A 14,023-nucleotide genomic window follows, 5' to 3' on the forward strand; every position below is an offset into this window, starting at 1 on the left:
GCCCCGGAAGCTGGAGGCCGCACTGTATCTTCATTTCCATCTCAAATCAAACATGATCGGTAACTAAGGTTTCCCGAATCCAGTCTCTGCCCCGACTCTGGCCCTGGGAAGACAGTTAATCATAGCTCAGGAAGATGAAAGATGCGGGAGGAAACGCAACTCTTGCCGGCAAAGCTGCACCCCAGGGGGTCATGAAGGCTGGGGGAGGAACCATGATTCCCCGACGCGGTAACATATTGAGACAATTTCGGTTCTGCACTCACTATCAAGTAAATACAGGACATCTCACCCATGAAGGGTGATTATCGCTCCTGAAAGAAGGAAACGACTTTTATTAAAGTCTTGTTCCGGAGCAAAAGAAAGATCAGAATCATTATTGACAGACACAAACAATCTGGGGTCTTCCCTGTAGAAATGTATTTCCTCTTAAAACTGTTTTGGCAGTTGGGTTATTATTATTATTGTTATTATTATCATTAATGTGGGTCTGAAATGGACTGTTTCTACAGCAGTTCTAGTAAGTGCAGTTTTCACAAGACACTTGTCCCACGGCATCTCTCATCATATATTTTTAGTACTGTTTTAATCTGTAACGCAGTGAAAGACATTTTAAAATGTAAATCTGCCGCCCAGTCCCATAAAAATATTCATTTGCTGTTTGGTATTTTATTTGAAAATATTAAGCCACTAAAAAAAAAAAAAAGACCCTTAAAACTAAACGTTTACATAATTATTCACAGAGGTACCGTTTCTTCTTTGATCTTACTACTGTGATGTTTTCTCTGAATCTTGGTCTAAGAAGGCATTTTCTGCTTTTTTTTTTCTTTTCTCTAAACAAGGTCATGGATTCCCCCCCCCCCCCAAATGAGGACCCGGAGTCCCTCGTACAAGATTAAGTAAGTCCTTACAGTGTTATAAAAGTGAGTGCTTCTTTCCTATAATAAAAGGTGTTTAAAAGGTTCGCTACAGCTTTAAACAGAATTACAATTTACTTCTTTCAAGTGTCCAGGCCATAAATTCTTCTCAATTCCCTCTCTCTCTCCTTGTCGGAATTAATGAGATCAGATCTGATCAGGGCGCTGATGTGTTCAGCGCCAAATCACACAACAGCGCGCGCACCGTAATGGAATTTGCATCTAATGCATACATAAATCAAACATCTTTCTGGACATTTTCATATGCATAATGTCATTTCATCCCGTTCTCTCTGTGCAGAGGGGGAGATTTTTCTCTCTGAGAGAATGACTTTCTTTAATGCTTTCATTTTATTTTCGCTGACTGCAGTCCCGGAGAATGCGCTCGGTCGGAGAATCTTTCGGGGGCGCGGTTGACAGTTCCTTTTCCAAGAGGGGTCCTTCACATTTATCATGCCTCTTCCTCGGGGGCTTTGTTATGCAAATGTGGCTGAAATTGATAATTCCAAAGTGCTTCATTTCGGCTCCTCGGCGGTTGGAGATGGTAGATAAAAAGAAACTGACAAGACACACTGATTGCCCTCAATGCATGTAACTCTCTTGCTAACAAGGCTGGATATTGTTAAAAATTCCTATTGTTATGAGGGTGGCGCTCCCATTATGCAGGCCTTGCAAATTTCTGATTTGAATATTAACCCTTTAATCACCCTACCCCCGAAAGCCCCCTCCAAAAAAAAAAAAAAAAATCAATTGCCATTAAATGGCTTGAGGACCCCAAACATCAAATTATTCTTCTATTCTGGTGAACAGCTGGGGTACATTGAAAACACTTCATTAATCATTTGTTCCCAAGGTAAACTTTACATTTATTTCCAAATGCAAAGAAAAGGGGTTATCTTAAGCAAAGGAGGAGCTCCCCCCACCCCCAATGCTAAGTAAAGATGTTGAGACCGCATCCCTTTGAGTGTGCACCAAAAGCTAGGAATTAATAATTGAGAACAACAGTTTGTAATAGGAACCTGGTCTCTCCTCCCCATCTCCTGCAAACGGGAATATCGGTATTTTAACTTGCGCAAGCTCCTGGTTTTCTGTTCAGACCGAAGAAGGCCTCAGGGAGGGGACGTGTGTCTTCTGTCATCAGAGCTAAGTTTATTTTACCTGTCTGACCAGGCTCAGGAAAAAAAAAAAGGAAAAAATCTCCTGGCGTTCTCCTCCCTCTATGGGACGTCAGAATCTGCACGCCGTTTCCAGGGAGGAATTGCAAATCGAGGCAGCTCTGGATATTAGCATACCAATAGCATGCTGGGAGCATACTGGGTTTGTAAGGACGCTTGTGGGCTGGGGGCTGTGGCAGTGACGGGGGCTAAAATGCTGGGCCTTTGGGGAATGTGGCAATGGGACATTTCTGCTCAAAATCGAGGTGGGCCCTCCTAAGTACCAATGCCAGAAGCTGGACTATAAGGCCTCCTGTTTCCAAATACAAGCTCTCTCTCTCTCTCTCTCTCTCTCTCTCTTTCTCTCTCTCTCTCTCACACACACACGCACTTACAATTTCCCCAGAAAGCGATCAGATCCATTCATAGCTTCCCTGATTGAAAAACAGAAACTTAACAGGAATTCGCCTGTCAGCTAATTAAATTTTGGCTACTAGAATTTCTTAGCAGCTTTCCCATGGTGGCTGTGTCTCCAGAAACGTCCACCAGGTAATTGGCCTTGCTGTTAAACCTCGGAGCCATTTAGAATTCTGTTTTCTTTGGGAAATGCTGCTCGTTTAGGGAAAGAAAACCTGCAGAGTGGTTGAGTTGCACTTTAAACAAATTCTTCCACCCAAATGAAGCCCCCGAGCTTGGAAAAGAAAGTATCTCAGGGTGCAGAGGCTAGAATTAACCCTGATCGTGCACGGTGCCCGGTGCCCATCAGAGGCTGCATCAAAGTCGTTCATCTCAGCTCCAGGAATCTCGGAGAGCGGTACCTGCCAAATTACTGCACACGGAAGGGGTGCCAGGCACTCCAGGCCCCTCTCAGCCCTGGATGAAGGAGGCGACACAGGACAGGCAAGACGTTTGCCGCAGAGCCCCCTTCTGCAAGCACAGGCAAGCTGAGGTGCAGACACACGTGGATGCCCATGCACGGAGACACAACACCATGCACGTTCCCCAGGATCACACAGCCATGCAGGGACCCACAACACACAAGGAGGCAGGCCCTCTCCCTGGCACCCCTCCCTGGAGTGTCCTCCAGGTGGGAAGGCAAATGAAGCCACTGTCACAGCGCCCCTGCGTGCAGTCTCTCTCCTGCTAGTACATTATGGCCCTCATCTCCCGCAAACATGAAACTAAATTTTAATGCCTTGTCATTTGGAGTAAAGCAGCCCAGTCCCACCTAGAAGAGATTTGAAAAAAACATATTGTTTAGTGTAGAAGCAGATTTTTGGTAAAGTAGTGAAATCAGAAGATCAAACTTGCATTTGCAGTGTCCGTAGGGCCACCGACTTGAGCGTCTCTTCTGCCTTAATTACATGTTTCTGTCAAGCCCTGATATTTATGCTAGCTGTTATTAATATCAGGAGCGAGGCCACATTTGTGTAATTAAGATTGCAGCCCGCATTCCCTAAACTTAGTGTGAGTCATTAAATCAGCAGGTTATAGTCAAAGTTGCAGTCAAAACAATGCTTATTCATTAATATGTGCTATGCTAATCAGGACCGATAATCGTGGAGGTAGCTGAACCCACACCATCCAATCCCTGCCCCCCGAAGGATCAACTGGATTTTAAAAGCTTACACTTTCCTAGGAAAAGAGAAGCCTTATCTTTAGTTTCACAAGAAGCTTTTAGGATGCAAGATTTAAAGATGCGCCCGCATGCATTTAATGTCTACTTTATTTTCAATTACACTTTGCCGCGGATCTGAATACCTCACGTTATCTATAGATTGCTTGATATCGTTGGGCCCTTGAAAGCGAGTTTTCCTGTGTCTATTTGATTTGAGAGTCTTCTTTTCATCTATTGGCAGAGTGGTTCTCTCTACCCTGCTCTTTCCACACACACCCCCCCCGCCCCCGCCCTGGTTTCTTTTTTAATAAGAAAACTTGGTCCTTGATTTCCATCCTTGCACTGACTAATGCCCAGCAGGCATTGGGTGTGATGACAGTGGGGGGTGGGGGGGTGGGCACCAACCTGGACCCCTCCTCATGCACCCGGGGCCTGCAAATGCCTCTGCCAGGATGAGGGGCCCGGATGCTGCTTTGTGTGCACAGAGGAAAGGTGTAGGAATGTCCTTGCTCGCTGGCATTTAATTTACCAGTTGCCTCGGAGCTGGGGCTTTGGCACATTCCGCTGGAATCTGAAAGACAGCCTGTCATACCGAGGGCCTGCTGCCGACTGCTGAAATTGAGAAACTTGGCAGATATGCAAACAGTAACTGGGTTTGAGTTGTTTTGATTACAAGTTAAACAGAGAGTCATTGGCAGGGCCAACGTGTATCTGCGGAGGTTCTCACTCCTCCCTCGTTCTCTTTCTTTTTTCTTCCTCTTGGCAAAACGCGTGGACGCGGCTGGTAATTTCTGCAGAATCCGATAACACCTTGGCTTTGCAGAGCGGGGGTTTTGTGGGAACAGGAGAAGGGGTCAGTTTCTCCCGTTTGGACTCACTTTCCCTTGTGTCTCGAGTGGGGTTAATAATGCGAAATGCCGTCCTGGATTCAAAGCCTATGTAGCCACACATTGAGAATTTCCCCTCCTGGTGGTCTTCGGTGACAGAGCCCTGGATTTCTGAACCTGGCATTATATAGAGACGCATGGAGGTTTTTTTGTTTTTGTTTTTGTTTTTGTTTTAAGACTTAAAGAATATTGGAGAGGCCTTTTACGAATAAGCCATGCTTTGAATGTTCTCCCAGAGAGAGATGGAGAAGGGGAGGAGGCTGCTTCCATCATTTCTCCCTTGCATTCGGTCAAGGTTGGGACCCTCAGCCCCTCCCCACTCTGGGGTCCACAGTGAGTCCTGGCCAGTGAACTTTTATTCTCATGGGCCATCTTGCCTTCTTGGGAACAGTCCTTGGGGGCAAATAAAGGAAGAAAAGTAAAAAAAAAAAAAATCTCAAATGACATTAGAGACGTGAAGAAAAGACATTTTCATTGTATAACCCATCTTCAAAGGCCTCTGTCCATTTCAGTCAGGGGGTTGCCTGACCTCCACCCTGGACAGAGCTGGCGATTTGAGGGCAGTTTTAGGGTGAAACCATGTTCATTTTGGAAGGGGAACAAGAACAAAGTCTGATTGTTGCTGCTGTTGTCTCGGGCTGGCTGCAGGCAGAATTCTGAGAGGCTGTTTCACGTGGCAACAAACACATTTCATTTACAGAAATGAGACTCTTTCTTTTCCCCCACAAGTAGAAAGCTGAAACTCTGAACACTGTGACAGAGTTCTTGGAAAGAGCCCAAATATATCGAATCAGACTTTTTTTTTTTTTTTTAAATCCACCAATTTGACCATAAAAAAAAAAAAAAAAACTTTATTGAAGAACATTAAAAAAAAAAAAAAATCCAAAACAACAACCAACAACACCGGGCTCAATAATGTGTCTGTAAAGAAACTGCCTTCTGAAAGGGCCTCATTTGGACAAAGTTAATTACTGCACAATAATTGCATTTTAAATTCAGTTTCTTTTTAGATGCAGTAAATTGTAAAGCTCACGATTAGGCAAAAAAACTAAGTTCCTGGGCGCAGAACTTGTTAATTGCCTTTGTCAGAAACTGACAGCCCACAACTTCCTCTCTTTGAGAAGGTGAATTTCCTGAGTAGGTAGGAACACAAGCCCTGCCGACAGGGGGGACCTCAAAGCTTCTGGCCCTGGAGATCTGAGAACAACACACATACCTTTGCAGGCATGTGGGCTCCCAATGTCATATGGAGAAGCCCTGGTCACTTGCCATCGAGGGGAAGGACCGACACGCTGAGTCCTGCCACCTCTTCACCACATTTCCATAAATGCTGTACTTTCATTTCTCTGAACTCTGTGCATTAGCTGTTAAGTGACAGTTCTGATCCTTGTCCTAAAATATTTTATTTGCCGTCTTCGCCATCTTGAAATGCACCCTTCAGGGTTGTCCCTCGTGTTCACGATCTCGTGCCACCACCATCACTATTCCTAGAATTGCCATGACCACAAACAAATTCTTGACCCTTTGAAGCAATGAATCCCCATTCCCGTTTCCGGTCCACTTTTAGCAACCTCTAGTAGACTTCCTGTCTCTGAATTGGCCTCATCTAGGTGTTTCCTATGAGTGGAACCACATGGATTGTGTTTGGCTTATTACACTCAGCAGCATGTTTTCAAGCCTCATCTGTGCTGTTACCTCTACCAGAACTTCATTCATTTTTATGGTTGAATAATATTCCCTTGTGTACATAGACCACATTTTGTTTATCTCTTCATCCCTGGATGAGCGCTTAGGTCATTTCCACCTTTTGGCTCTTGCAGACAACGCTGCTAGGAACGTGGGTGTACAGGGATCTGTTTGTGTCCCTATTCCATTCTTTGGGGTACAAACACAGGAGAGGAGATTCTGAGTCATAAAGTCATTCTAGGTTTAACTTTTTGAGAAACCTGGTGGTCCTGTTTTACATGAAACAAAACTGGGGGTGGGGAACACTCCAAGAGGTTAAGTGACTTGTTTATGACATGTAAGTAGCCAGTAGCAAAGCTCAAATTTCACCTGGAGTCTGTCTAACCTGAAAGATAGGATTCTTTCTCTCTGCCCTGTTTTCTCCTATCAATTTCAGGGTGGGAAGTTTGCCTCCAAGGCAGCTGTCCTGTGACAGTCACATCACTGGGCAATAAATCTTGTCCCCCTGGGTATGTCTAGCCCCATTCAGGCAAGCCACCAGACCTCTCCAAGCCTCCAGTCATCCTTTAAAGGGGGTGTGAACAACCTGTACAAATAAGACGGTATTTGTAGGGACAGACTGGTGCAGAACAGCTCCAGTTTAAACAAGTGGTACGGGGGACCAGAGTGATAAGTGGAAGGAGCGTACGAGTTCTGGTGACCTAAAATGATCTGGGGGGATTTCCAGCTTTTCCCCGCCTCTTCTTCTGGATTTCTGATGCTATTCTTTCGAACGAGCACAAATTGCAGGTGTTTCTGAAAAACATCCCTTGTTCGGTTACTGTCTGTGTTTTTTTTGTGTTGGGCTAGAGACATCTGATTTCTTAGCACCATGGACCTGGGAATATGAACAAATAGAGACCATACATTTCATAACTAATGTCCTAACTGCTTAAAAGTTATTTCCATGCCGGTTTAACATGGAAAGTGTCCAGGTAGATTAATTTTATGGGCTCTTTTTATGGGGGTAACATTTCAAAAGCCTGCTTCTGGATCAGTTTCATCGGATTTCATTGGCACCTTTGTCTTAATCATTCACTGATTTAAGGTAGGAATTTGGTCTAATTTTTTAAAAATTTTACTGTAATCTCTTGTGAAATTGATCTTGTGATCTTGTGAAATTGATCCCAGTTAGGATTTTGTATCATTGCCATTCAGCATTTTTAAATCTGTATAAGGCAGGGTAAAATTAAAAAATTTTTGACTTCTCACCCAAAACACTCAGAAATGCTATTAAAATAGATGGGGGCCCCCGAATCCTTTCTTTTCAGAAAGTAAAAGGAAACAGCCTATTTTCACATGAAATAATATAAAAAGTCGTAAACGTTTGCATTCTGCTTTGAGTCAGGACTTTCTGTTTTGTTTATTTGTTTGTTTGTTTTGTTTTTTTAGACCAAAAGCCTCTGTTCAAGGTAAATTTCCTTCTTTCTGGTAACCTTTCTTGTTAGACAACACATTCAAATCATTCTTTTTTCAGGTTTGTTGTTTTTTTCTAAATTATTATTATTTTTTCCAGTTCTTTCTCTCCATGGCCCTTGCCTCCACAAAAATGAATTCCCAATGGCCTTCTAGGCTTATCAACTTGTACCAGTTTGCCCAGGGCCTTCCCCAACTTGGATACTGGGGGTGTCACATCTGAGAACCCCCTAGATCCTGAGCAAACAGGGATGGCTGGCTTCTCTGTCACTCTTTCTTCCTAACACTTAAGTGCTTGAATTATTACTCCAGGGTTCATTAGTAAGCAGGGTTGCCGATATTTCAGTGGACTGGTTCAGCTGTCTAGGAGTGCAACACGTTATTTCCACTGTAGTCACATCTCATGTCATTATGGCTCTGATACAGAAGAACACTGTGGACTTTGTGTTATTGATTTATTTGCCTGTGTGTGTGAGTATGAGTGCATTAAAGAGCCTACACATTGCAATGTGCTTATACAACCTTGTGTGTTTGTGTTGTGAGGTGTAGTTTTTGCATTATGGAAACACATGATAGAGTATGTGAGTGGGATGTTGCATGGAAATGAAACAGTGTACATTTGTAGATCGCACTCTTAAAGTCTTGGGACCTTGGCTGTTGTACCTTTTTCCTTTTTTCTTTAGGTACGCTGAGGAGGCTTGTCTGTATTATGAACTAATGGCCTACAAAATTACTTTTTTTTGCAAAATGAAGGCCCTTTAAGACTTCAGAAAATCATGTCAATTTGTATTTGAAATATATAGATATTTACATGCTTATCAACTGGTTATACCTCTATAAAGAATATTTACCAAGGATGTGTGATTTCTCCCCTTTGAAAAATGTTAAAACATTTCGATTTGAAAAAGTGGGTTCCCCATTATGAGAGTTAGAAACAAAAACAACGGAACAACAAAACAAAACAAAATGAAACAGTAACCTTTGACTATGCAGGCTCCTGCAGTGAAGAAGTGCACTGGGAGAAAAAGAGAGATACAAAGTGTCAAAGAATGATGATTTCTTTAGTGGCCATAAAACTACATGAATTAAGGGTACGTACATTCTGAGTGATTTATAACACTTGAAATTTATTTTAAAAATGGTTTCATGTAAGGAAATAACAAAAGCTGGTTGTTATTCATAGAATGGATAAAAGAACGTGAATCTAAATATGGATTTGAACAGCTGTCTCTTAAAAGGATCTTATTATACCATTTATTTAAATTATTTCCTTAAATTTTTCTTTTAGACAGTGCACTTGATCCTGCAAAGTGGCATTATATATTTGTTTATATTTTAACTTCATCACTGTTCTCCTGCACAGTTTCTCTGTTGGTGTAACTCGTGGTCTCAACTTATCAATAAGGCATTTAAAAGCTGCACTTACTTCTCGTTTGCCTTATATTATTAACTCTTTGTACCAAGTACAAAGACCATCGATTTCAAAGGGATTTATTATTCTGAGGCTAAAAATGCCTTGTTAAATTGCATAAACTTAGCAATTATATATTTTCCCCCAAATGAAAAAAAAAATCAGAATTTATTAGAAAGCCAGCCTAAATGGATGTCACCTTTGGTTTTAAAAGCATTAAAATTGGCTTTAATGCCTCTCCAACTCATTTAACATTTATGTACACATGTAGGCTGAACCGTTAGAAAGCAATAGAACACCTTGTTATAAAATACACTTTCGTCATTATGATAAGAAATAAAAAGCAAGCACCCTATTTGGAATATTAACTCATGTAGAACAGAGGGAGTGGTATATTTTTCATGAATTAAAAACAGAATCAAGTAAATTCAGTTCATTTCCGTCTACCTTTGAGATTTAAAAGCTAAATGTCACTGATACCTACAGAAAGAACTCCTCTTGTAGGCCAATGTGGTTCCAAACTGCTTGCTGACGGCATCCTCTGGCGATCTTTCTTTGACTCCCATGTTGGCAAACCTAAAGCTAATCTGATTTTATTTCCAATGCACGGAAGAGTGCCCTCCAGGGGCTTAGCCCTGGGTTTATATCCCCAGCTCTCTTTAATAAGATTCATTTAAGCCTTTCTTCATCTGTAAAATGGGGCTGCTCAGGCAGTGGGTCAACAACCTGTATGCCCATTTCAATTATGCAAATCTAGATAATTTCTCTTGAAATACAAATAAGGTTCACTACATCTTAATTTGAGATCATGTGAATCAGGAAAAAAGAAGGTACATTTTGAAACGTAAAGAGGTAAAGGATTTTGCATTGGTCCTGTCAATAGAATTGTACCCCGTACAGATGCCACGGTTATATCACGCCCCCTTCTTACTCTGGAAAAATGACATGCCTGTCATCCTTTGTCAGCGTAACCCATCTGATGTGAGTTCCGAATTAGGTAAGTTCATCAGGAATGGGGACCTTCAGAAAGCCCTTAGGGAAAGTGAGCACTTCCGGTCTGGGCAAGAATGTCTAGAAAGTGGTTGCTGTGGTGGCTGGCACCAGGTGGCCAGCATTCCGTGTGGGCTAGTTGAGCGGCCCCCTTAGGAATCCATGTTTTGGCTTCCTGTGGGGGCCATGGGCTTTCCCTCTTCCTCAGACAGGCCTGTAAATTCTGTTTCATTTCAAAGGACAGGAATCCTGCTGTTTATTTAGGCAAAGGGTCTAGAAGCAGAGTGTAAGGAACCTGCTGCTTTCTGTAGTGAGCCAGAATGCATCCTCATTCTCCATCTCATTCTAGTTGTTTCTATGGCCGTCTGACCTTAGTGACTAATTAGAAAAAAAAAAAAAATTCTTAAATTTAAAAACGATTGTTTTCCGAAGTCTGACTTTGAACTCCTTTTCTGAGTGAATATAGGGTTTGTTGTGCCTTTCTCAGAAACTGCACAAATAAAAGCAAATTTCTTCCAATTGGGAAGGATAAGAATTTCCATTACACTAAAGATCATTAACTGTTACTATAAGATTAGACCCGATCGGTTGGAATTTGGGGGAAAGTCTTGGAGATGTAAGAGATATTTCCAGAATCAGAATTCATAATATGAGTTCTTCATCCTGTACTAGTACCTGAAAAGGAATACTGAGATTTCTGGTGTGAGATTTGGGATAGATCTATGTGCCGATTCTATCTCTAGATTTTTAGGCAAAACATGCAGAAGCTGGAAATTTCAGGGTTAATTATGTTAGAAGCCTGAGACTGGGTTGGAAGGAGTGAGGGTTTTTGCAATACAAATAGGTGAAAAAAAAATGTAGACACACATTTGAGGGGATATGTTTTTGTCTGTGTGATGTATGCTTTGAGAAAGAGAGAGAGACAGAGACAGAGAGAGACAGAGACGACACTCCAGACCTCTAGAATCAAATTGTTTTCAAATTCTTGCATGGCAAATATTCCTTATTGTAAAAAAAAAAAAAAATGTTTCCAGGCCTTGCCTGATGTTGATGTGAGTTTCTCCTTGTTATTATAACCCTTGTCTTCATCTATGATGTGTTAGATTCTGTTGGAATGTGAATGCTTGGTATGCCACAGCAAAAATACTCGGAAAGTATTTATAAAGTAAATAAGCTTTAATTAAATATCATTGTCAAGCATTAATCATTATAGTGCTGCTCCCTATGGAAATAAGGGTGGATATTCAATTTGTTTTGATTATGTATGAATTTTAACAAAAGCCTGTTTATCTATTGCTATGCCCCTCACCACGAGCCTCCGCGTGTCTCAGTCCTGGGACGGGTACGGTTAGAACGGTTCAGTCCGTTTTTATCGTGTACGGTGTAGTGATACATATTTTGGGAAAAAGAGGAGCATCCACACGTGGCACCACCGTCAGGTGTGGAGGGAGGGTCTGCCTGGGTCGGTCCACACGTCCACAGGCTGATATTTTCATTCCCAGCAACGAGATTGGGAAATTTTCATCAGAATGTGAAAGAGGCACAAATAGGCTGCCTGTTGGCCCTGAGAGCCAGAATCCTTTTTGGGAACTCCCATCCACCTGGACTTCCTGCGAAATTGTTGGTAGCAAATGGCCATCAGTCGTAGACAAGTTCGGATCCCCCAGGGAACAGTGGGTCACGTCCTCGCTCATCTGTCCACGGTTTTTGCTATTCCGCTGTCACCCAAGAATGTTTTCTAAGAAACATTCCGTGCTGTAAAGCCCCTTTAAATCTGCTGCTAGAGGAAGCAAGGGCAGAGTAGGAAGGGGCCATGGGGAAAAGGGAAGGGAGTTAGTGTTTTTAAAGCTCCTACTATGTGCCAGGCACTTCCTTTGTGCATTCCCGTCTGATGCTTATGGCAGAATGGCAAGAAATTCGCACGCTTCCCATTTTCCAGGTCCCGGACAGAAGAAGGCAGTGTTAGGGATGCACTCAAGGTTGCCTAGGTGCTAAGTGGGGCTCTGGGGGAGGACTCCAACCGTCTGGGCTCCACACCCATGCTTTTTGCCCTAAAGCATCTGCTTTCCTTTTTAAAACAATCGTGGCTGATTTGGAATGTAGCTAAGTGGAGGCAGTGATGAAAAACAGCTTGAAATTGATTAGACAGCAGAAACCTCTCAGACTTAAAGGGGTTAATCCACGCAGTAAGAGGGCTGTAAGTTTGCCTTCACCACTGACTCCATCCACAGAACGCCCAAAGGTCAGGGAGACACCTGCCATAGGAGAAGCCCTAGCCTGGGTTCCGCAAAGGGGCAGGGGAACCGGGATGAACAGGGAAGGAAAGTCAGTGCCCTCTCCCTAGAGCAAGCCCGCACATTCATTCATCAATCATCTATTTGTCAAGGACTTGCTGCACACCCAGCGCTGTCACTATGCAGGCAGGACCCAGTGCGACATGGGATAGCCTAGGCCCTTTTCCCAGAGCCAGGGCAGAAATCTTTTGTGGTCCCATGTGTTTGTGCTTGGACCACCTGGGTTGGCTGTGAATCCTACCCCATGTTTCCCCCTGGGAATTTTTTTCTCTACCATTATTTCTTACTTCAACAATAAAGACAACATCAGGGCAAGATCTATGGACGTATTCCTTTTCTGTTTGCAAGCAGGCCTAACCCTGTATTAATTAGTTGCAGAGCTGAGTTGGTTGCCAATGTTTGTGGACATTTTCATAAGTGCTGGTTGATATTCCTGATTTTTTTTTTTTTTTAAGGCTCAACTCAGAATGGCCTGAAATGTGGTTTTTCTATTCTCTTTAAGGAGACCTTGATTCTTCCCTCCTTTAGGTTCCTGAGCACCTCAAAGCCTTCTGCAGGATCCCTTGTCTTATTTTCTGATAAGTGGCTCTATTTTTTCTTTCTCTGCTTGAGGACAGGAACTTTTTATGGATCCTGAGGTTTCGGTAGAGCAGGAAGGTTTGAAAAGTATTGGTCTACTTGGAGGGGATTGAATCTAACCGAAGAGAAGCCACGCTTTCCTGCAGGCGCAGTGGAATACCACCTGGCACCTTTCTTCAGTCGTTAGTCACTGACACAGGCCGGCAGAACATGCAGGGGCCCGGGCTGGGTAGAGCGGAAACGAAGTGGAACGTAGCCGCCCCTGCCTTCCATACGCTTCAGTCAAGACGCCAGTGGGCGTGCAAACACTGGTTTTTGCTCTTTTTGTGTCTGCCCTTTTGATGATGGTGTTCCTTTTCTTTAATGCTCACCTCTTCTGGAGAGGGTATTCTGGTCATATCCTAGTTCCAAAATGTCACAGAAAGGGGTCGTAGAAAATACACAACACAGGACCTGCTGAAGAGTTTCTCCAGCATCGTGACGTGTCCCACTCTGTGCTGGCCCTGGGATGTGCATCTTCATCGGCTCCCACTGCATCACGAAAACACTGTGGCCTGGGTGGCTTAACACCAGGCATTCATCTTCTCATAGCCCTGCAGCCTACATGTCTGTGATCGAGGTGCTGGGAGTTTCCTGGCTTGGGGACTGCACCCTTTCACCGTGTCATTGCATGGCCCTTCCTTTCCGTGCATGGAAAGAGTGCGAGTGGGAGTGCACAGTCTCCAGTGTCGCTTCCTCTAGGGAAGGACGTCGGCCCTATCAGATCAGGGCCCGCCCTTAGGACCTCACTTACCATTTATCAGCTCCTTGTGGGCCCCTTCTCCAAGCACATGCACAGTGAGGACCACAGCATAGGAATCTGGGTGGGTGGGGGGCACAGCATAGAAATCTGGGAGGGGGCACAACTCAACCCCGAGCAATGTGATCCTCTTGTTCCTTCCTCATGACAACTTTTGGAAGTGGGCACTCCTCCATCTTTTTTTTCCCCCCTTAAGATTGTATTTATTTATTTATTCATTTATTTTAGAGTTTGGG

The sequence above is a fragment of the Mustela lutreola genome, chromosome 7, assembly GCF_030435805.1.
Source record: "Mustela lutreola isolate mMusLut2 chromosome 7, mMusLut2.pri, whole genome shotgun sequence".
NCBI classification, from domain to species: Eukaryota; Metazoa; Chordata; class Mammalia; order Carnivora; family Mustelidae; genus Mustela; species Mustela lutreola.